This window comes from Notamacropus eugenii, chromosome 4, assembly GCF_028372415.1.
Source record: "Notamacropus eugenii isolate mMacEug1 chromosome 4, mMacEug1.pri_v2, whole genome shotgun sequence".
NCBI classification, from domain to species: domain Eukaryota; kingdom Metazoa; phylum Chordata; class Mammalia; order Diprotodontia; family Macropodidae; genus Notamacropus; species Notamacropus eugenii.
The window spans coordinates 120,903,192-120,926,984 of NC_092875.1; the positions used below are offsets into that span (position 1 = coordinate 120,903,192).

General features: G+C 37.5%; 1 protein-coding gene across 1 annotated transcript in view; it reads right to left on the reverse strand.

Annotated features, from left to right (window-relative positions):
• Positions 1-7,830: 7,830 nt before the first annotated feature.
• The window catches only part of NTAQ1 (N-terminal glutamine amidase 1), an 86,330-nt gene continuing 70,367 nt past the window's right edge, over positions 7,831-23,793 (reverse strand). The window contains exons 6-7 of the transcript XR_011965781.1: positions 21,455-21,563; positions 7,831-7,916 (exon numbers count right to left, since the gene is read on the reverse strand). The gene's annotated coding sequence lies outside the window, so the exon portion shown is untranslated. The remainder of the gene's footprint in view (positions 7,917-21,454; positions 21,564-23,793) is intronic.

A 23,793-nucleotide genomic window follows, 5' to 3' on the forward strand; every position in this document is an offset into this window, starting at 1 on the left:
TCGTGGTTTTTTTCCCTTTTGTTTTGTTTCTTCTTTTACAACTTGACTAATGTGGAAGGAAACATGTTTAACATAATCACACATGCATAACCTATATCAGATTGTTTGCTGCCTTGGTGGGAAAGGAAAGGAGAAAAATCAAAATCTTATAAAAAAAGAATATTAAAAACTATCTTTACATGTAATTCAAAAAAATAAAATACTATAAAAGAAGGAGGAGGAGGAAGAGGAAAGAAGAAAGAAGAAGAAAGGTTAGTTTTGTATGACCCATGTTAGTTTCAACTATGCTGGCTCTTTGTAATTACTGCTTTCTTTTCTAAATGTTCACTGAAGCACAGTGGATAGAGCCTCAGCCTGAAGGCAGGAAGACCTGAGTTCAAATGTGGCCTTAGACACTTACTAGCTTTGTGACGCTGGGCAAGTCACTTAATCCCTATTTGCCTTAGTTTCCTCAATTGTAAAATAGGGACAATAGTAGCACCTACTTTGCATAATATTGTGAATCTCAAATGAGATGAAATTTGCTTTTTAAAAAGCACTTGGTAAAGCTAGGGTGGACACTATAAAATACTTGGGAGTTTACCTGCCAAAACAAACCCAGGGACTATATGAACACAATTACAAGACACTTTTTGCACAAATAAAGTCAGATTTAAGTAAGTGGAAAAACATCAGTTGCTCATGGATAGGCTGAGCTAATATAATAAAAATGACAACTCTACCTAAATAAATTTACTTATTTAGTGCCATACCAATTGAACTATCAGATAATTATTTTCTAGAGCTGGATAAAATAATATCAAAATTCATATGGAAGAACAAAAGGTCCAGAATATCAAAACAACTAATGAAAAGAAATGCTTGGGAAGGTAGCCTAGCGCTACCAGACCTCAAATTGTACTATAAAGCAGCAATTATCAAAACCACTTGGTATTGGCTAAGAAACAGAAGGGTAGACAAATGGAATAGACTTGGCACTCAAGACACAGTAGGCAAGGAATGTAGCAACCTCCTGTTTGATAAACTCAAGGACCTCAGCTTCTGGGATAAGAACTCACTGTTCGACAAAAATTGCTGGGAAAATTGGATAACAGTGTGGCGGAGACTAGGCATAGACCCATGCCTGACACCATATACAAGAATAAAGTCTAAATGGGTACATGATCTAGGTATAAAGATTGATACTATGAACAATATGGAGGAGCAAGAAATAGTGTATTAGATTTATGGAGAAGGGAAGAATTTTTTACTAAAGAAGAGATAGAAAGCATTATGAAATGCAAGATGGATAATTTTTATTACATTAAACTGAAAAGTTTTTGCACAACCAAACCTAATGCAACCAAAATTCAGAGGGATGCAGTATATTGGGAAAGAATTTTTATAGCTCATCTCAGGGATAAAGGCCTCATTTCTAGAATATATAGAGAACTGACTCAAATGTATAACTATACAAGTCATTCCCCAATTGATAAATGGTCAAAGGATATGAACAGGCAATTTTCAGAGGAAGAAATTAAAGATATCTATAATCATATGAAAAAATGCTCTAAATCACTTTTGATTAGAGAGATGCAAATCAAAACAACTCTGAGGTACCACACCACACCTATAAGATTGGCAAACATGACAGAACAGGAAAATGATAAATGCTGGAGAGGATGTGGGAGAGTTGGAACACTAATTCATTGTTGGTGGAGCTGTGAGATCATCCAACCATTCTGGAGAGTTGTTTGGAACTATGCCCAAAGGGCTACAAAAATGTGCATACCCTTTGACCCAGCAATATCGCTACTAGGACTGTATCCCCAAGAAATCAGAAAAATGGGAAAGGGTCCCACACGTACAAAAATATTTATAGCAGCACTCTTTGTAGTTGCCAAAAACTGGAAGTCAAGGGGATGCCCATCAATTGGGGAATGGCTGAATAAATTATGGTATATGAATGTAATGGAGTACTATTGTGCCATAAGAAATGATGAACAAGAAGACTTCAGAGAGGCCTGGAAGGACTTACATGATCTGATGCTGAGCAAAAAGAGCAGAACCAGGAGAACTCTGCACACAGCAACGACCACAGTGTGCGAGAGTTTTTTCTGGCAGACTTGGAACTTCATAATAACGCAAGAACTTAAAAAAAAAATCCCAATGGTTTTCTAAGGCAAAACGCCTGCCACACTCAGAGACAGAACGATGGAATCCATCTGCAGAATGTAGCAGGTCATGTTTGTGTGTGTGTGTGTGTTTGTTTATTATGTTTTGATTTGTTATATGATTTCTTTCATTTATTTTAGTTTATCTACATAGCATGACTATAGTGAAAACATATTCAATAGGAAAGTATATGTAGAACCTATACAGAATTGTATGCCATCTTGGGGAGGGAGGGGGGTAGTGGGGGTAGGTGTTGGGGGGTTAAAATCTTAATTTTATGGTAGTGATTGTAGAACATCAAAAATAAACAAATAAAATAAAATTTAAAAATAAAATAAAAAATAAAAAGCACTTGACACAGTGCCTGGAACACAATAAATGCTTATTCCCATCCCCCTTCCTTAATATTCTAGAAACAGAAGTTAAGCTTACAGGCTAGAGTTTACATACTCAATTTTTTCCCTTTTTGAAAATTGGAACATTTACCTTTCTCTAGCCCCTTTACCTCTCCTAGAAATTCTTAAGGACCTTGTAATTGTCACTCAGTGATCACATGACAGTTCTTTCATTTACTGCAATTCATTTGCCCAGAGAGACTTGAACTCATGACAGCTTGGTTCTCTTTTACTGCCTTATTACTTACATTTGCTATCAACTCCTTATTACTCATTTTTGTTCTTCCTTTTCCTGCCCAAAGATCATTTTCCTTGGCAGAGAAAATAAAATCAAGTTGAGAATTGAACAGTCTTACTTTTTCTCTGTTATCATCATTCCATTCATCCCCAAATAGTGATCCTGTCTCTTATTTGATCCTTTTTTTCCAAAATAAAACTAGAATATATATATATATATATACAATATATATATACACACACATACATTTACTTATTTATTTATTTTTGTCTTTAGATTCTTTTGCCAGACTCAGCTCATTCCCAGCTTTAGCACTCTTGACACTATTTTTCAGGACCTTGTCCTGCTTCTGTATTCATCCTTTGTTATCTGCCCTTATTTTGATTTTCCAAGTATATCTTTCTTTGAAAAAAATCTAAGTGAGATGATAAGTTCTCTACATCCAGTGGTCTCTTTAGACAATTCTTATTTTTCATCCAGTGGAATTGTTTCCTTCATGTCTTTAGAATTTTATTCTTGAATTTTCTATTCCTCCTGCATTTACTTCAGTATAAAATTTTAGACCATGGGATGCTAGCTATCCTTCCTCTGAACCCTTTGAAACCAGCTCTCCCAAAATCTAGGTTGCATGGGAGACTATGCCTGTTTCGTTGTTCAGTTGTTTTTAGTCATGTCTGACTCTTCATGACCCCAAGTGGGGTTTTCTTGGCAAAGATAGTGGAGTGGTTTGCCATTTCCTTCTCCAGCTCATTTTACAAATGAGAAAACTGAGGTAAACAGAGTTAAGTGACTTGCCCAGCATCACACAGCTACTAAGTGTCTGAAGTCATATTTGAACTCAGGAAGATGAGTCTCTCTGTCTCTAGACTTGGCACTTTATCCACTTCACCACCTTGCTGCTCAGTCTGAAGCTTTTCTCTATTACAAACAAAGAGGCAACAGTCAATATCTCCACAAGGTTCCCATCATTTCTACCTCAGCAACTCCTTGTTAGTGAAAATCATATGCAGAATAGAATTTCCCTTTGTAAAAGCTTAGAAGGATGAAATTGTCATCAAAACAATCTAGAAGCTCTTCTGTTAGCAGAGGGAGAGAGAGAGACAGACAGAGAGACAGACAGAGAGACAGAGAGAGAGAGAGAGAGAGAGAGAGAGAGAGAGAGAGAGAGAGAGAGAGAGAGAGAGAGAGAGAGAGAGAGAGAGAGCTCCAAGAAACATCTAGACAATGGAAGTCTTCTATCACCACACTATAATATGTGGTTATCAGGCTTGTCATCTATTTCCCAAATGCCTCTTTGATCTTTCTGTTCAAGTGTTTACATTATACTCCAGGGACAGAAGACCTTCTGTTTCTTCCTTTGTTACTCTTCACCTAAATATTCTCCATCATTCTTTCCTCCTCTAGTTCCTGACTTTTCTTATATAAAATGTAATGTGTGAACTACTCTGTATTTTACCCATGTAGGTTGTATGTATCCATATAGGTCTATCTAGATGAAGCTCAAAGGGAGAAATAAATAAATATCCCTAGAGTTTCCTTCTCCCACTCTTCTCCAAGGCAACTTTGATTCCTGCCAGGAAGAGAAGCAGGAGATTGGTCAAGAGGTTGGCCACCTGGCTCTCCTTGGGGAATTGAGACTGGCCTAAAATTGTATCTGATCCTTTAAATATTGTTAGTCAAAGGAAAATGGATTTACATTCAAGCGCATTCCCAGTCATTATCTGAGAAAGGCAAACTCTAAGCAATATATTCAAGGCTTGACTCCTTTCCCTCCAGTTGCCAGTTCCACAATAAACACATACAGCAACTGGCAATAAACCCATTTATACAAACAGATAGCAAAACAGAATCAGAGAAAGTGTATGTATGAGAATACATCCCAGACAATAAATAAAGGGTATGAAGTTTCCCATTGGGAGTGAAATTAGCTCAACCAAGAGACATAGAATCTCAGATCTCATTCAAGAGAAAATTCTCCAAAGTCTCTAATGCAGAAAGCTAGGGATAGGCACATGATCAAAGCTGACAATTCTTCTACATTCCTGCTTCTTCCTAGATTCTTTCTTTACCTTCAAGGACATAAAGAGAGTCTGGAATCACATCTTTTACCTCAAAGCTGAAAGCCAGAAGATCAAGATTTCTCCAATTCTACCCATAAGCATTGAGTAATGTCTTCACCAATAAGGACAGTCCCATGCAAATAGCCCTTTAGCCCAAGAGTTACACTTACATGAATACATCTGCTTAATATGCAGTGCTACCCTATCCCATCATTTACCTATCCTGTTTTGTTTTGGGTTTTGATTTTTTTAAAACATAGCCTATCTATCCAGACCCATGATTCAGTCATGGCTCTTATCCCACCAAGTCTCAGTAATAATTCTGAAATCAGATTTGTCCCCTTGTAATAAAACTTCTATTTTATCTTGCTTAAACTTCATACAATTCCATATATAAATTTGAAGCCAGAGATTTTGATACTAGATACTTTATTATATTTTGTAACCAAACTAACATAGTAAGTGCTCAATAAATGTTTTATTTTGTCTCCTTAGATTTCAGTGCAATTCTTTTTCCTATATTAAAGTTACTCTCTACAGTATCTAACATAGTGCATATATTTAGATAGTTTTCTCCTTACTCTATCTTTTTGCTGTTGTTGTTGCTTAAAGTTATTTTGATTTGATTTACAAGGCACCAGCCAAATATATTCTAAGGTACACTCCATTCCTGGTCAGGATCCTGTCATTCCTATAATTAAGATATGATTCAGAAATTTATATCCTAGGCTCAGATACCATCTTCTGTTATCTGTTCACTAAACTTTAGACTACCTTGAAATTGTGAGCTTAAAGTGCTAGGTGCTATTTCTGTGAGGCTCATCTTGTCCCTTCTAAATCTGATTTTGCTTTATATAGAACCTCTTGGAATATGGAGCTACAACAGTTGACTCTCTTGTCTGTTGTGCAGTCTATACTCATTGATCATTTTCTACTATTTTCTTAGAAAAGAAGTAAATGTTGACAGTCTTATAATTATAAGCTATTAGGGTCATTTCTATCCCAGAGACTAATGAGGAATACTCTCACTTGCTGGTGAAAAAGAAATTATTTTTTCCAAAAAAAAACACAGGGGATTTTTTCTTTTCAGAACGAAATATTGTATCAGGTCAAGTCCTCAGGGGATTACAATTCTGGGAGCCCTATTTTCTCCATGTTCATTTTGAGTAAACAGTCATGGGTTAACCACAAATTCTATCTTTTTACTAGCATCATAACATCTGGGTAGCCTTTCATTAAACCCAGAAGGTCTTTTAAAGCTTACAATCCCACAAATTCCTTTAAAGACATTCATTTTAATAGGGAACAGCCATAGTTCAAATTGGGATGTTAAAATGTAAAACCTGTTCCCTTATTTCACATAACGCAGATATACATCAAACGTTGCTGTTTTGCTTACCCGTAACACTCTGATGTTGTTCACAACATTGTCATACCTCTCTTGAGTGTGGAAGAGAATCTGAGCACTCAAAGACTGTGCCAAGAAGACATAAACTCTGGCAAGTTCCACAAAGCTCAAAGGATATCAGGGGCAATATGATATAGTCAATAAAGAACTGGCCTTAAACTATGTTAGTGTAAATCCTACTTCTGACACTTAGTAGCTACATGCCCATGGGCAAATCATTTAGAGCTTCAGTTTCCCTCTTTGTAAAATGAAAATAATAATATTTGTACTACCCTCCTTATATGGAAGGCATTTGCAGGAATTAAAAGTATAACATAAGGAAGTACTTGCAAGAATTAAAGTATAATATAAGTATGGGCTCAGAGACAAACTGAGTCAGAGGACCAATAAAGTTGTGTTCCCAGAGGTGAGATTCCAGATCCATCAGTCTTTTTTTAATACTATTTTATTTTTGTAAAGACAAATTTTAACAATCATTTTTCTAAAATTTTGAGCTCCAAGTTTTCTTGCACCTTGTCTTAAGAGGGTAAGCCATTTGATATAGGTTATATGTGTGTAATCATGTAAAATATATTTCCATATTAGTCATGTTGTAAAAGAAGAAATAGACCAAAATTTAAAAAGGAAAAAAAGGAAGAAAATGAAAATACCATGCTTCAATCTGCATTCAGACTTCAACAACTCTTTCTCTGGATGTAAATAGCATTTTTTCCATCTTAAGTGCTTTGAAATTTTCTGGTTTAGAAGTTAGTGGTATCCACTTGATTCTTTTCACATAATTAATTCCATGATTTTTTTAAATTTTGTTTTTATTTTCAACTTGATAAATGTCAAAAAATGAATATTTCAATATACAAAGAACAAAAAAAAGATCATATGTTATATTGAACTTCTATAGAGTTTTTTAAGGCATATATTAAATTTGACATCATGGTAACTAAACTGCCCTGCTGGTTGTTTTCCCCTTCTGAACATTCTTCTTCTCCCTTCTATGTTTTTTAAATGTTTCATTGATGTTCTTTTATTTCATTTTTTTATCACAGTCACCCACTCACTAATTCCTCATCACCTCACAATGCCTCCGTCTCCTAAAATAGAAACCCTTCCCAATAATAAATAGGTATAACCCAGCAAAATAAATTGACACATTGTCTATGTCTGAAAATGTATGTCTCATTCTGAAAATCTAGTCCATCATCTCTGCCAAGAGGTCACTAGTCTTTTCAATCATGACTGTTTTTGTGAGTAGGTGGTGTAGTAAATAATGTGCTGGGCTTGAAAGAAGTTCAATCTTTGCTTATATATTACTAGCTGTGAGATCCTGGGCATGTCACCACTTCTCCACACCTTACTCATCCTCAAAATGAGGCTAATAAGAGAATTGTTGTGAGAATCACATAAGATAACATTGTAAACCTTAAAGAGTTATTTAAATGAGAGCTTTCATCATTAATGTTCTTAAGTGTTTCAAAGTTATTTGCCTTCAAGTTATTGTAGGCACTGTATAAATTGTTCTCTTAGTTTTCACTCTCCATTAATGGAGAAGTTCTGAATTCTGTGGATAAGTTCACTTACCTTGGTAGTGTACTTTCCAGGGATGTACACATTGATAATGAGGTTGACACATGCATTGCCAGAGGTATCTCAGTGTTTGGGAGGCTCTGAAGAATAGTATGGGAGAAAAGAAGTATTAGACTGACTACCAAACTGAAGGTCTACAGAGCCATTGTGCTGACCTCATTGTTGTATGCCTGTGAAACCTGGATAGTATACCAGTGCCATGCCAGGAAACTGAGTCACTTCCATTTGAATTGTCTTAGGAAGATTCTGAAGATCACCTGGCAGGATAAGGTACCAGACACTGAGATCCTTTCTCAAACTAAACTTCCGACGAATGGTTTTTTGAAAGAGTTTGAATGAAACTATGCTTCTGGGAATGCAACTCTGATGGGCTGGCCATGTTGTTCAAATGCAAAACATACACTTGCCAAAAAGATCATTTTATGGAGAACTCACACAGGGCAAGTGTTCACATGGTTGTCAGAAGAAGAAATACAAGGACACTCTCAAGGTCTCTCATAAAATCTTTGGCATTGATTGTGTGACATGGGAGACACTGGCACAGGACCAGTAAGCATGGCATGCCCTCATCAGAGAAGGCACTGTGCTCTATGAGCAATGCAAAATTGAAGTAGCCCAAAAGAAACTCAAGATGTGCAAATTTAGAGAATCCATTCCAAATGTTCACATGAATTATTTGCGCCTGATCTGAGGTAGAACGTTCTGAGTCCATATTGATCTGATCAGCCATAGTCTGACACACTGTACCTTGATTCTAGCATAGTGATATCATTTTGGTCCTCTTCAAGAAGGAGGGACAACCAATCAACCAATCAACCTCCATTAATTCATATATGTGTTCTCAGGTTTCTCATTCATAATTTCTTATGGTATAATAATATAACTTTTATATTATTGTAATATATAGTATGTATAATATAATCTTAATAATATTCCTGCACCATAATTTATTCAGCCATTCTCCAACTGATGGGTACTCACTCTATTTCCAGTTCTTTATTACAACAAAAGTGCTACCATAAATATTTTTCACATATTAATCCTTTCCCTCTGTCTTTGACCTCTTTGAGCACCTCACAGTGGTCTTGCTGAGTCCAAAGGCATGCACAATCTGGTAATTTTGGAGGGGAGGGGAAGGGTGATTACATATTGCTTTTCAGAACGATTGGAACAATTAAAAGCTCCATCACTGGTACATCAGAGTCTCTATCCTCCACATGCCCTTTAATGACTATTATTCTCCTTTTTTTGTCACCTGACAATCTGATGCATAAATTTACATTTCTTTTATTATTAGTGATTTGAAATATTTTTATATGATTATTGATGATTTGCATTTCTTTTTAGAAAAATGCCTGTTCATATCCTTTTGCCATTTATGTATTAGGAATGGCTCCTGTACATAATGTGTTTGTATTTGTGTGTATGTACATATATATATATATTCCCTATGTAGTTTGGAAATAACACCTTTATCAGAGAAATTTGTTGCAATGATTTTTCCCACATCCCAGTCTTCCTTAATCTAACTAAATTAATTTCATTTGTGCAAAAGTTTTTCAATTTTATGTAATCAAAATTGTCTATTTTATCTTTTATCATCATCTCTATACCTTCTTTGGTGAAGAATACTCTCCCTATTCATAGTACTAAAACGTATCTCATTCCCTTCTTGTGTAATTTGTTTATGATATGATCTGTCATATTTAGATCACGTATACATTTGTAACTTACTGTGATAAATGGTGTGAGATATTGGTCTAAAGTTAATTACTGCCAATCTGCTTTCTAGTTTTCTCAGCAGTTTCTGTCAGATAAGGGCTCCGTTCCCCAGTAATAAGCATTCATGAATTTACTGAACATCCCTGTGTTCAATTCCTTCTATATTTTGTGTACTTAATCTGTTCCACTGTTAACTTTTCTATTTTTTTTAAGAAGGACCAAATAGTTTTGAGGCTTATTGCTTTGCAGTATAGTCTGAGATATGGTACTTCTAGGTCCCCTTCATTCATATCTTCTTAATGTTCTCTATACATTTGTCATCTTCTCCTCTTTCAGACACTTTGAGAATCAATCCATCAGTGCCCTTCAAGTTATATGTACTATATGTACTTGACCCAGTTCAGCAGCTCTCCTCATTACAGGCAGTGTGGCACCTTAGAAAGAGCCCAGGATTTGGAGCCAAAGGTTTTATATTCAAATCTTAACTCTTCCACTTAATAGCTATATTACCTTTTATAAGTCATTAATTCCTCGAGGCCTTAGTTTCCTCATCCTCAGAATGAAAGTATTGGACTTGATATCTAAGGTCCCTTCCTCATCTAATTCCATCATCCTATGAACATTCCCAAAATGTTGGACAAAGCAACTCATAAAACTGTCTAAATTAGAAAAGGATAGGAACTTGTTATGTCCATGGTGGAAGGACCACATGGATGAAATAATAGACTATGTATAAACTACTGAAGGATTCTAATTATTAGCCTGCATTCTTTAGGCCTGACAGTGCCAGAACCAACTCATACTTGTTGACTAACCAATACTGAATTGGTGAAACAGTCTTAGGAAAATTTGCCACTGATAATATTCCCCAAGCTTCCAAAGCAACATATATAATGGCTATTCACTCCATGGAACCTGTCTTCATTCAATCTTTCTGTGATTCTTGAATCTTGGTTTGGGTGAAGGACAACATTATCATTAATGATGCCTTTCCCTTTAATATTACTAATATTTGATGACTGGGACTTGACTTGGTAAGTGCACTAGGTCTCATTCTTTGCCACTCAGATTTCTCTCCCTTCCCATATAAACTGATTTCAGAGCCAAAACTTAGATCTAGAATTTTCATCACTGAATCACCCAGCATCAAGAATAGTAGCTGCTGGAGCCAAGATGGAGGAGTAGAAAGATACACATATGATAGCTCCAAACCCACAGCCCATAAAATACCTGTAAAGAAGAACTCCCAACAAATTCTGGAGCAGCAGAAGCCACAGAACAATGGAGTGGAGGAGATTTCTGTTCCAGAGACACCTGAAAAACTGACATGAAAGGTCCCTTGCACACCAGACCCAGAGCAGAGCCCAGCCCTGCCTTGGCCATGCAGCACCGAGAGGAGCAGATCCAAGCAGGCTTCAGGGACAGAATCTCCAGTGGCCGTGCAGGTCCCTCCACCCACAGGCACCAAAGGTCAGTGAGAGGGGCTTTTTAGCTCACCGAGAGGGGAGCGGGGTGTCCCCATAACTCAGGCCCTCTCGGGAGGCAGCAGTGGAGGCGGCAGTGGACAAGGGCTCCCAAAGCAGGCAGGAGTTGGGATCCAATGTTGAAGGTCTCCTCATAAACCCCCTGAGGGAACTAAGCCCCAGTAGTGGCCCTGCCCCTACCTGAGCACCTGAACTTAATCTCAACTGAATAGCAGCCCTGCCCCCAATGAAAGCCTCGAGGCTGGGAAACAGTATTTGAATCTCAGACCCCAAGTGCTAGCTGGGTGGATCTGGAGGAGAAGTGGGTGTGGAGAGGACACTCAGAAGTCAAGTAACTGGCTGGGAAAATGCCCAGAAAAGGGGGGAAAAAAATAAGACCACAGAAGGTTACTTTCTTGGTGAACAGGTATCTCCTCCCATCCTTTCTGATGAGGAAGAACAATACTTACCATCAGGGAAATACATAACCATCAAGGCTTCTGTATCCCAAACATCCAAAATAAATATTCAATGGACTCAGGCCATGGAAGAGCTCAAAAAGGATTTTGAAAATCAAGTTAGAGAGGTGGAGGAAAAACTGGGAAGAGAAATGAAAAAGATGCAAGAAAAGCATGAAAAGCAGGTCAACACCTTGCTAAATGAGACCCAAAAAAATGCTGAAGAAAATAACACCTTGAAAAATAGGCTAACTCAATTGGCAAAAGAGGTTCAAAAAGCCAATAAGGAGAAGAATGCTTTAAAAAGCAGAACTAGCCAAATGGAAAAGGAGGTTCAAAAGCTCACTGAAGAAAACAGTTCTTTCAAAATTAGAATGGAACAGATGGAGGCTAATGACTTTATGAGAAACAAGGAAATCACAAAACAAAACCAAAAGAATGAAAAAATGGAAGATAATGTGAAATACCTCACTGGAAAAACAACTGACCTGGAAAATAGATCCAGCACAGACAATTTAAAAATTATGGGACTGCCTGAAAGCCATGATCAAAAAAAGAGCCTAGGCATCATCTTTCATGAAATTATCAAGGAAAACTGCCCTGAGATTCCAGAACCAGAGGGCAAAATAAGTATTCAAGGAATCCACAGAACACCACCTGAAAGAGATTCAAAAAGAGAAACTCCTAGGAACATTGTGGCCAAATTCCAGAGTTCCCTGGTCAAGGAGAAAATAAGCAGCTAGAAAGAAACAATTCAAGTATTGTGGAAATACAATCAGGATAACACAAGATCTAGCAGCTTCTACATTAAGGGATAGAAGGGCACGGAATAGGATATTCCAGAACTCAAAGGAACTAGGACTAAAACCAAGAGTCACCTACCCAGCAAAACTGACTATAATACTTCAGGGGAAAAAATGGTCTTTCAATGAAATAGAGAACTTTCAAGCTTTCTTGATGAAAAGACCAGAGCTGAAAAGAAAATTTGACTTTCAAACACAAGAATGAAGAGAAGCATGAAAAGGTAAACAGCAAAGAGAAGTCATAAGGGACTTACTAAAGTTGAAATGTTTACATTCCTACATGGAAAGACAACATTTGTAACTCTTGAAACTTTTCAGTATCTGGGTAGTATGTGGGATTACACACACACACACACACACACACACACACACACACACACAGAGAGAGAGAGAGAGCACAGAGAGAATTGAATAGGATGGGATCATATCTTTAAAAAATGAAATTAAGCAGTGAGAGAGAAATATATTGGGAGAAGAAGGGGAGAAATGGAATGGGGCAAATTATCTCTCATAAAAGAGGCAAGCAAAAGACTTTTTAGGGGAGGGAAAAAGAGGGGAGGTGAGAGAAAAATATGAAGTTCACTCATCACATTCGACTAGAGGAAGGAATAAAATGCATACTCATTTTGGTATGAAAACCTATCTTACAACACAGGAAAGTGGGGGAGAAGGGGATAAGCAGGGTGGGGGGGATGATGGAAGGGAGGGCAATGGGAGGAGGGAGCAATTTGAAGTCAACACTCTTGGGGAGGGACAGGATCAAAAGAGAGAATAGAAGCAATGGGGGGCAGGAGACGAGGGAGGGAAATACAGTTAGTCTTACACAACATGACTATTATGGAAGTCATTTGCAAAACTACACATATATGGCCTATATTGAATTGCTTGCCTTCCCAAAGGGAATGGGTGGGGAGGGAGGGATGAAGAGAAGTTGGAACTCAAAGTTTTAGGAACAACTGTGGAGTACTGTTCTTGCCACTAGGAAATAAGAAATATAGGTAATGGGGAATAGAAAGTTATCTGGCCCTACAGGACGAAAGAGAAGATGGGGACAAGGGAAGGGAGGGATGATAGAAGAGAGGGCAGATTGGTGATAGAGGCAATCAGAATGCTTGGTGTTTTGGGGTGGGGGAAGGGGACAAATGGGGAGAAAATTTGGAACCCAAAATTTTGTGAAAATGAATGTTAAAAGTTAAATAAATAAATTTAAAAAAAAAGAATAGTAGCCGCTATAGTTAAGATAAATGTATATTCAAAGACAAATATAACTCTACACATACCTAGTAAACACTTGTTAAAAGACTAATCCATCAACCTAAATATACAGATTTATATAAACATATATAATTACATATCTGTGTGCAGTTTTATGGTATATGCATTCTCACAAACAAATATGAATAAAAGAATCCCAAGTTTGGAAGGAACTTGGACATCCTTCAGCCCAAGAATTCCTTACCTAGAGTCTATGAACTTGCTTTTTAAAATATCTTGATAACTTTATTTTAGTATGATTGATTTCCTTTGTAATCTTATGTATTTCATTTTTATGCATTGAAAACACTTTTCTGAGAAAGGCTTCTTGCATTTAACCAAACTGCCAAAGGAATCTGTGACAGAAAAAAAGATAAAGAAACCCTTATAATTGTATCATCCCTACAATATCCACACAAATATTGTTATGGCCTTAGCATGAATGTCTCCAGAGCTATTCATGGCTTCACAGGATAGTCTATGTTCAAAATCTCTGTTACTAAATTCTACCTGAAATCCTTCTCTATCTTCTACCCGATATTCCTAATTCTGTCTACCAGAGTCATGAAAAATAAGCCCATCACTTCTTCCACATGACATCCTTGCAAAGATTTGAAGACAGGGCTATGTTCCCCACCCCACCTCCTTGAAGGAACTGCTAGCAATGTCCTAAATCCAAGTATTACACTACTTAAATGACTAACACACAAGAAAGGGGCATATAAGATTGACTTGGCTTGTAATGATATAGTTATCAAATACTGAATAAGAATATATATTCATAGTCCTGATTCTAAACTGGTTCTGCTCTATTAGTCAATTTTCTTCCCACCAAGAAAAACCCAGCATGGTAGCTAGTTTAACTCTGGTGAAGTAGAGGATTCTCCATGTCTAAGAAGGCCAAGAGGTGCCTTCCTAGACTCTTAACCATACTCTGAAATGTTCCAGTTTGTCAGTGTCTCTCTTCAAGTGTGACATCAAGAACTAAATTCCAGTTGTAGGCTAACCAGCTCAGAGCACAAGTATGGTGTAGGGGAAAGAGCCCTACACTTAGATTAAGTCCTGGATTCAAATCCCAACTCAAATGCTTACTAGTTGTATGTGATCATGGGCAAGTGATTCCTGTTCCTATTTCATCTGTAAAATGAGAGGGTTACACTCAGTGGCTTCTAGGGTCTCCTCCAGTTCTAAATCAATGATCCTATGGACCTTCCTGGATTTAAAATCTGTACTATTTTGACTCATATTAAGCAAACATTCCACTGAAAGTCTAAGGTCCTGATTATATGAATTATTAACTACTTTAGTCACCCTTTTCCTGTACTTACACAGTTCATTTTCTAGACCTAAATAGAGGATTTTAAACTTATTCTTGTTAAAAAATCATATAATTAGAGTTAACCCAATATTTCACTTCACTTCACTCTTTACTCCATCTATAGATATATAGATATATAGATATGTAGATATAGATATAGATATATATCAGTGTCTACTATGTGCCAGGAACTGTACTGGGGATACAAAGAAAAGCAAAAGGTAGTTTCATCCTATGTCCAAAGGTCTATAAAAATGTGCATACCCTTTAACACAGCAATACCACTTCTAGGTCTATATCCCAAAGAAATCATACAAATAGGAAAAGGACCCACATATACACAAATACTTATAGCAGCTCTTTTTGTGGTAGCAAAGAATTAGAAATTGAGAGGATGCCCATCAGTTGGGGAATGGCTGAACAAGTTGTGGTACATGAATGTAACGGAATACTATTGTATAATAAGAAATGATAAACACGCAGACTTCAGAAAAACCTGAAAAGACTTAAATGAATTGATGCTGAATGAAGTGAACAGAACAGGAAAACATTATATACAGTAACAGCTACCATGTGTGATGATTAACTTTTATACATTTATCTCTTCTTAGCAATGCAAGGATCCAAGACAACTCCAAAGGATTCATGATGGAAAGTGCTGTCCACATCCAGGAAAAAACAACTATGGAATATGAATGCAGACTGAACTATATTATTTGCTCTTTTTTTTTTTGTTTCTTCTTTCTCATGGTTTTTCCTATTGATTCTAATTCTTATTTACAACATAACTAATGTGAAAATAGGTTCAATATGAATGTATATGTAGAGCCTACATCAAATTACATGCCATCCTGGGGTGGGGAGAGGGGAGCAATGGGGAGAAAATTTTGAACTCAAAATCTTATGGAAGTGAATGCTAAAAACCAAAAATAAATAATTTTTTAATAATTTTTTAATGGTTTTATCTCTCAAGGAGCTCACAGTCTATTGGACGGTGCAAACTACAATGTACAAACAAGACATATAGGAAATAATCAATAGAAGGAATGGTCTAGAATTAAGAGGGATCAGGAAAGATTTCTTGTAGAAGGTAGAACTTTAGTTGAAATTTAAAGAAAGCCAGAAAGACCAGGAGGCAGAGATGAGGAGTATTCCAGGCACGTGGAGCAATGGAACATGTGGAGCAGTCAGAGAAGATGTACCAAGAGATATAAGGCCTAGTGAGAGGAAGCCAGTGTCACTAGATCGTGGTAGAGTAGGTGAAGGGGAGTGGAAGAAGTTGAAGAAGACTAGAAGAGTTGGGAGAAGAGGGGAAGGGGGGATTCTGAAGGGATTTAAATGCCAGAGGATTTTATATTTGATCCTGTAGATGAAAGACAGCCACTGGAGTTTATTGAATAAGGGATGTTTGACAGTCAGACTAGACACTTTAGGAAAATCAATTGGATAGACAGACTGGACTGGAGAGAAACTTATGGTAGGGAGATCAACCAGAAGGCTATTGCAATAGCCCAGGCATGAGATGATGAGGATCTGTCTCAGAGTGGTGGCAGCATCTGAGAAAAGAGGAAGAATATAAGAAACATCATGAAGGTAAAATTGACAGGATCTGGCAACAGAATGTTTATGGGGAGTGACAGTGAAAAATCAAGGATATCACCTAGGTTTTGAATCTAGGTGATTGGGAGGATGCTGGTATCTTCAATAGTAACAGAGAAGTTTGGAAGAGAGGGAAAAGATAATGAGTTCAGTTTGGAAGATACAGGCTATCTATGGGACATCCAGTTTGAGATGTCCAATAGCCGAGAGGTTAGTTCTGAAGAAATAAATTTGAGAATCGTTAGCATAGAGATTATAATTTAATCCATAGGAACTGATGATATCACCAAGTGGAACAGTACAGAGCCCTGTGAGACTCACAATTAGTGGGTATGACCTAGATGAAGATCCAGCAGAGACTAAAAAGAAAGTCAGACAGGTAGGAGGAAAACCAGGAGTGTCACAAAAACCCACAAAGAAGAGAAGATCAAGATGGGGGTGGCTGACAGTGTTAAAGGCTACAGAGAACTCTAGAAGGATTAGGGACTTTTCTTTTTTAAAAAGGCCATTAGATTTTGCAGTTAAGAGATGCTTTGTAAATCTGGCCAAAGTAGTTCTGTTTGAATGATGAGGTCAGGAGTCAGATTTTAGAGAGTTAAGAAGAGAATGACAGGAAAGGAAAAGGAGGCACCTGATGTAGACAGCCTTCTCAAGGAGTTTAGATACAAAAGGCAGGAGAAATATGGGGCAATAGCTAGCAGAAATAGATTGGTCAAGTGAAGGCTTTTTGAGGATGGGGGAAACACATTTATAAGCAGTAGGAAATCAGCCAGTTGACCTGGAGAGATAGAAGTGAGAGAGTGAGGACAACAAAGGAGGGAATCTGCTGGAAAAGACAGATGGAGATAAGATAGAAGTTATTCTACTTAGCTCAAGTGTGCAGGGAAAACAACATTAGTTCTGGAATCAGATACCTTAAATTAAAATCTCATTTCTGACCACTGTGACATTGGGCAAATTATTTTATTTCTCTGAGCCTCAGTTTCCTAATATGTAAAATGAGGGTATTGAACTAGATTGGTCCTGTCCAGATCGAATTTTATAAGTTTTGGAAAAGCAGATTTTGGCTTAACATAAGGAAAAACATCTTAACAACTAGAGTTAGCCAAAAGTGGAATGAAGTTCCTCGGATGGTATTATGAAGGTTCCCTGTCATTAGAGATCTTCAAAGCAAAGTGCAGGACAATCACCTTTAGGGGATATTTTCAGAGTGATTCTTAGAAGTTGTGTCAGATAGATAACAACTGAGGTTCCTGCCAAGTCTGAGATTCCAAGATTCTGTAATAGTAGAACCTAGGTCTCAACTCCAAATCTTATGCCTGTTCTGCTACTTCACATGGCTTCCTGTCCCTTCTAGCTCTTCTCAAATATTCTTCAAAGATCATTAATAATCATGGCTGCAAGCTCTTTCTGCATTCTGGGTATGATTTATCTGGGCCAAGATACAGGAATTTATCCATAACAATTAGGCATCCTTTTACTCTCCTCTCATCCACCTTCTGTATCATATCCCCCTAAACAATGTGTCCTGCTCTTTCCAGTTTGAAGATCACTCTTCTTGAAAGAGAAGACAGGAGCAAAATAAGAGATGAGTTCCACTTTATATCATCTGTCAGCATTACATCATCTGTTCCTTCTCTGAATATGGCTTAAAAACCCATTTCTTCTTCTCATTGTCTTCAACGTCTTTTACAAGCCTCAGCTTATTTTGGGCTTTAACATTGCTGACACCGTTCATCCAAATTCATATCATTCTCTTCTCTTTGCATGTTCCTGCTTTCCAACGCTGAAAGTCTGTGATTCAATCTTTTGCACATCCTCTTCAAATCTTAGCTCACCTGAGAGCTTTGTAGTTATGTCAGTCTCTATAGGGGTGACTTAAGCTCTTGTTATGCTTTTCCTTTCTCTTCCTGGAAAGGTAGTATGGCATTGTGGATACAGAACCTTAGCTTTGTACTGTGTCCTCTGGCTGATTAGCCAAAGTAAACACATTGATAGAGTTCATGAACTATTGTTTTCAGTCAATGTAGATTCACAGAGTACCTTGAAGCTGTAAGAAATGAGCCCAACATGACTCCAACTGTGAGGAACCTTAAGCAAAGTGCTCACCTTAAACAAAGAACAATACTTGTGAAATCAGGAAAGCTTTAAAAACCTTTACATTCATCTCCCCTGAATGAACCGGTAGCTCCCAAGTAAAGCTACAGGAAGACTGCAATTTGTTCAGACCAATGCAAGCCCTTTTATACTGTTCCAAATTGGACTTCCTACCACACCATCTATTGGCCAGGTGACTTCATGTTCTTCTCTCTAATAGGCTTTCCCTCAAACAGCTTATCAAGCCTGCGCATATGTTTCTGACTTTTTATCTCACTATGCTAGGTCACAACTCTGATTAACTGCTATTACTCAAAGCTAGGAGGAGTTTTAACCCTGTGGAAACAGAACTTTTTCCTTTGTTTCCCACAAACCTTGTAGAACTTTTATAGGTGTCAATATGCTACATTAGAATATTCAAAAATTGTTACCTACTTTTCCTGCCTCTTCCCATCCACTTATCACCAGTTGCTGCACCTACCTGCCAGCAATGCAAGTAAAAATTTTATCAAATGCTATGGTTTTAATGAAATGTGACTTAAATTGTTTAGTGTCTTTACTGGACACTTTGCTTGGCTAAGTATTACTGTGCTCTTTCAGTTGGAGTGTTAATAGTACTCTTTTCAGGTGGAGTGTTATAGCACTCTTTCAAAAAGGGGAAAGACCCTTAGTCTAGGACTGGTAGAATCCTCTCTAGTTTTAATCCCTCAAGGCCTCAACTCTGAGGTTTATCACCTCTTGGGGAAGGAGTAAGAGAGGCAGAACCTTTCCTATATGACAATTCTCCCTAGTTCATACCTGGGTTTCCTCAGTAAGTTATTTTACCCTGCCATAGGGTGGCCATCATTTACATTTCCCAGATTCCTACTGGGCCTTACACAAATGAGTGGCTGAAGACAAAGGTAATACAGCATTTTGTGCTCTGGGGGCAAGTTCATTGTCTCTGATAGCCTTTTCATATACATTTGAGCTATTCAAAGCCCTACAAGATATGAAATACTTTTCTTGAACCTGAAAGGCCTACTGACAGTCTCACAGTCTGTCTTTGACCCTTGTAATCTTCACCTTTGTTAACAGCATAAATGGGGCATAACCTTTCAGGAATAATAGACTCTGTTATTCAAAAATGACTTTCCCTGTGCCTCTATTTGTGGGCCTTTATGTTGTATGCGACACTCAGGAAGTCTCATGTACTGGGATGGGCTATGACCTTCCCAAAGTTTTAGGTATAGATAACATCAAAGGGCTTAAATGGTATGACCCTGTGTATCACAAGGTCAAACACAATGGCAGCCTTGATAACACCTTCCCAGTGCTTCCTTATTACCTCAAGGACTCCTGTATCAGAAGATGTAGGATACACACATTACTATATCTTGCCTCTGTGTAAATTTTGGATTTCATGTTGGGAAATGTCATCTATATCCTCTGGCCAAACAGCCAGTAGTATACTAACGTAATGATATCATTTCTTTTCTGTATACTTTCATCCTCCAAATATTCTCTACCTCCCACAAATTCAATGCATTCTATAGAAATATAAACCTTCATGACATATGGTACTATCCTCCCTTTTTTATTAAGTTTATTTCTTTTGAAAACAGCATACTCTTCCATTTTAGTAATCTAATCATGATTATCATCATATCAAATTTCAATGATAATTATTAGATAATATTTAATTAATTAGAAGTGATTTCTTAGGTCCTATGAAATAGAGACCAATGAGGATAGGGTTATTCCAATATAAACCAGTAAAATTTGCTCTGTTTTATGACAACAGACTGTATCTCCAACTCTGGCCATCTGTCTCTGGTTACAGAAAAAATATTAGCATATAAAGGTACAAATCTACTACCACTACCATTCAACTCAATTCAATTCACAAAGTATTTATGAGTATTAAATATCTAGTATATGCCTTATAATGAGAGTCAGTGGTATTAATTACATATTTGAATAGCATTTTTGTATTTACATATGGATAGGTCCCTGGCAGGATTGAAAATGGAATATTCTCCTCTCTATGGACAAGGAGGGAAGAAAAATGCAAATGTTCCAGTGGAGATGAAGCTTGAGTTTGTGAAGAAATCACTCAATATCAAGAAGTGGGTGGACATTTCAGTTTGTGGAAAAACTAGAGGTAGTAATGAAACAGAGTCAAAAATCATAAATTTACAACAAAATCCAAGAGAGTAGTTGACAAAAGTGAAGGGCTATGTTTCAGCCTCCAAGTATGTAGTACCAGGAAACAGATGGAGGAGTGAACCACAAACAGAATGTGAATGTAGTTTGTTGCACCCAAAGGCTATATGAACACATTTAAATTATAAACCTAGCCATGTATGAGCTGGATTCATTCTTCCAATTCCATTAAACCCCCATTATTTGGGAATTCTTTAAGTTATATTTGTAGTTGTAGAAGTAGTAGTGGTGGTGGTGGTGGTGGTGGTGGTGGTGGTGGTGGTGGTGGTAATAGTATAGCAATAGTAGCATTATTTTATATAGCACTTAAAAGTTTATAAAGAATTTTATATGTTATGTCATTTGATCCTCAGAACAATTTTAACCCTATGAAGGAGGGAAAGAAAGAAGAAAGAGAGGGAGGGAGGAAAGGAGGGAAGGAAAAAAGGGAAGGTGAGAGAAAGGGAGGAAAAGAAAGTGACAAGTAGCAGCATTTCGTCTGGTTTTTAATTATTGTTCTGCTACTCATTTACCTGCATGAGGCTGTACGCTGTTTCCCTTCTCCAAGCCTATTTATCTTTCAAATAAGGGCACTAGACTAAATTATTTCTAAAGGTGTCAACCCAACCATGTATATGTGATCTCAAACATATATGACTCTTTAAGTTTTATAAACTGTTTTCCCCACAAGGCTTTTAAAAGGTATTTATCCCCATATACCTCTGATTCCAAAGTGAGCGCTCTTTCTACAATACCAGGATGCTTCTCTTTACTGCCTGATGTAAAGCCTCTCTTCTAGTGCAGCAATCTTAACACGAGGTAGCTACGCCTGTATTGAAATACAAGAAGGAAGAGGAATGAACCTATCCCTCCAGCTAGTGGTGTTTATTCTCTCTCTCTCTCTCTCTCTCTCTCTCTCTCTCTCTCTCTCTCTCTCTCTCTCTCTCACACACACACACACACACACACACACAAACACACACACACACACACACACACACACCATGTACCCTTTACTTTTTTTTTTTTTTTTTTTTTGGCTAAATATCTATCTTTGTTCCCTGTGGAGAGCCTAAGTTTTTATAGTTCCTTAAAATCCCTGAAATTCTCAAGAGGGAAGGAATGTTTTTTAAAGCAGGCACAGTCTGTAGCTAGAAGACAAAAGGTTAAATTCTCCTATCATACAACAAAGTAACTCATTTCCTGTTTTGCTCAACTGTCTAGACACCAATCTAAGGAGCATTAGCCATGGATCTCACCATTGGGTTAAAAATAGAAGGTTTAAAATGAAATGTAGTGGTGGAAGAAAGATTGTAGGTTTCTATGTTCTTCTACACAATGGTTATTTTGAAATACAACCATTTTAGTGAAGCTTTCTATACCAACAGGAGCCTTGCGAAGATGCTATGTCAACAGTAGGAGTGAAAAACATCAGGATTTCCAAGGAAGACCTTTCCCATATGCTATATCTGATAAAATTCTTAAAGTAGCAGATTGTAAAAGAGATGCTAGGAAATTTCTGCAGTGCTTTCTCTTAGCAATAATAATATAGCTACCCGGTACTTTAAGATTCTAAGGTAGCCATTAAACTGCCAGACTAATAACACAAGATGATATGTTGATACAATAGTAGCTTTTTTCTCCCTCACCCTTTTTCTCCTGCCTTTATTAAGTTCTTTTGTAAATAGCTAGGCTTTTTATTAAGTTATAACCTTTGCTTTGTACTTCTCCATAAACACTCTTGGTAGCAATTCATCTCCGGTTTAGGTTACTAAGACAAGGGTAGGACTGAGAAATCCTAAGTCCTAAAACTCTGGGAGAAAAATTAAGAGTTAATTTTTCAGAATCAGAAGGGACTGCTGCAATGATCTAATCCAACTCATTCCCTAAGAGAAACCCCACTGCAACACACTGAACAAGTGGTCATCCAGCCTCTGCTTGGAGATCTCCAGTGATGGGAACTCTCTACCACGGAAGGTAATCCATTCCTTTTGTGGACAGCTCTAATTGTTAGGAAGCTTCTCCTAACATCAAGTCTAAATTTGCCTCTTGTAACTTCCACACTTTGGTCCTGGCTCTGTCCTCTGAGACCACATAGAACAAATCTCATTTCCCATGGCAGCCTTCCAAGTACTTGAAGACAGCTATAATGTCTTCTCTTCAATTTTCATTTGATGGAACAAAGAGTTATCAGGCATCTTGGTACAGAGCACAGTTGACAGCCCCCAGATCACAGAAACTGAGCTGGAAAAAATCCTCAGAAGGGATCAACACATAACTGAACAAGAATGTTCTCTGTGTCATACCCAATATCAGGTGAGGGGCAGTATGGTATTATATAGATAATGCTGGCCTGGGATTCAGGAGGATCTCAGTTTTAAACCCTGTTTCCAGCACTTAAGCTTGTGGCCGTGGATGAGTCACAAACTATGAAAGCATCAGTTTTCTCAACTGTGAAACAGGGATAATATAATCATTTGCATCTACCTCAAAAGATTACTATTAGGGTCAAATGATATAATGTATGTAAAGTGTTTGGAAGATTTTAGAATGACATGTAAATGTCAGCTATTACTCTTACCCAGCCTCTACTTGAAGCACTCCAATGAGGGGAAATAGACCAAGGGAAGCAGCCCATCCCATTCTGCTTCTGGATGGCTTTAATTGTTAGGAATTTTCCCCTACATCTGCTTCTCCATAGCTTCCACCCACTGTTCTTAGTTCTTCCTCTAAAGTCAAGCAGAAAAAGTTTAAGTCCTCTTCCTCAAGCCCCATGTCTGATTTCCAACCTCATCATTCATCATAAACTGCCCTCTGTAAAATTAGCAAGGAATGATTAACTGCCACTGTCTAATGACCTTCTCTTGATTGTTGTCCTTGGTGACCTCTTTGCAGCCTTTGACATTTGTTGATCACCATCTCCTCACAATACACTGTTCTCTCTAGGTTCTCCTCCTACCTGTCTGACAACTTTTCAGTCTCCTTTACTGCAGCTTCATCCAGGTCAGACTCACAAATTCACAAATCCCTTCTCCTGAACTGCAGCTCTGTCCTAGGGC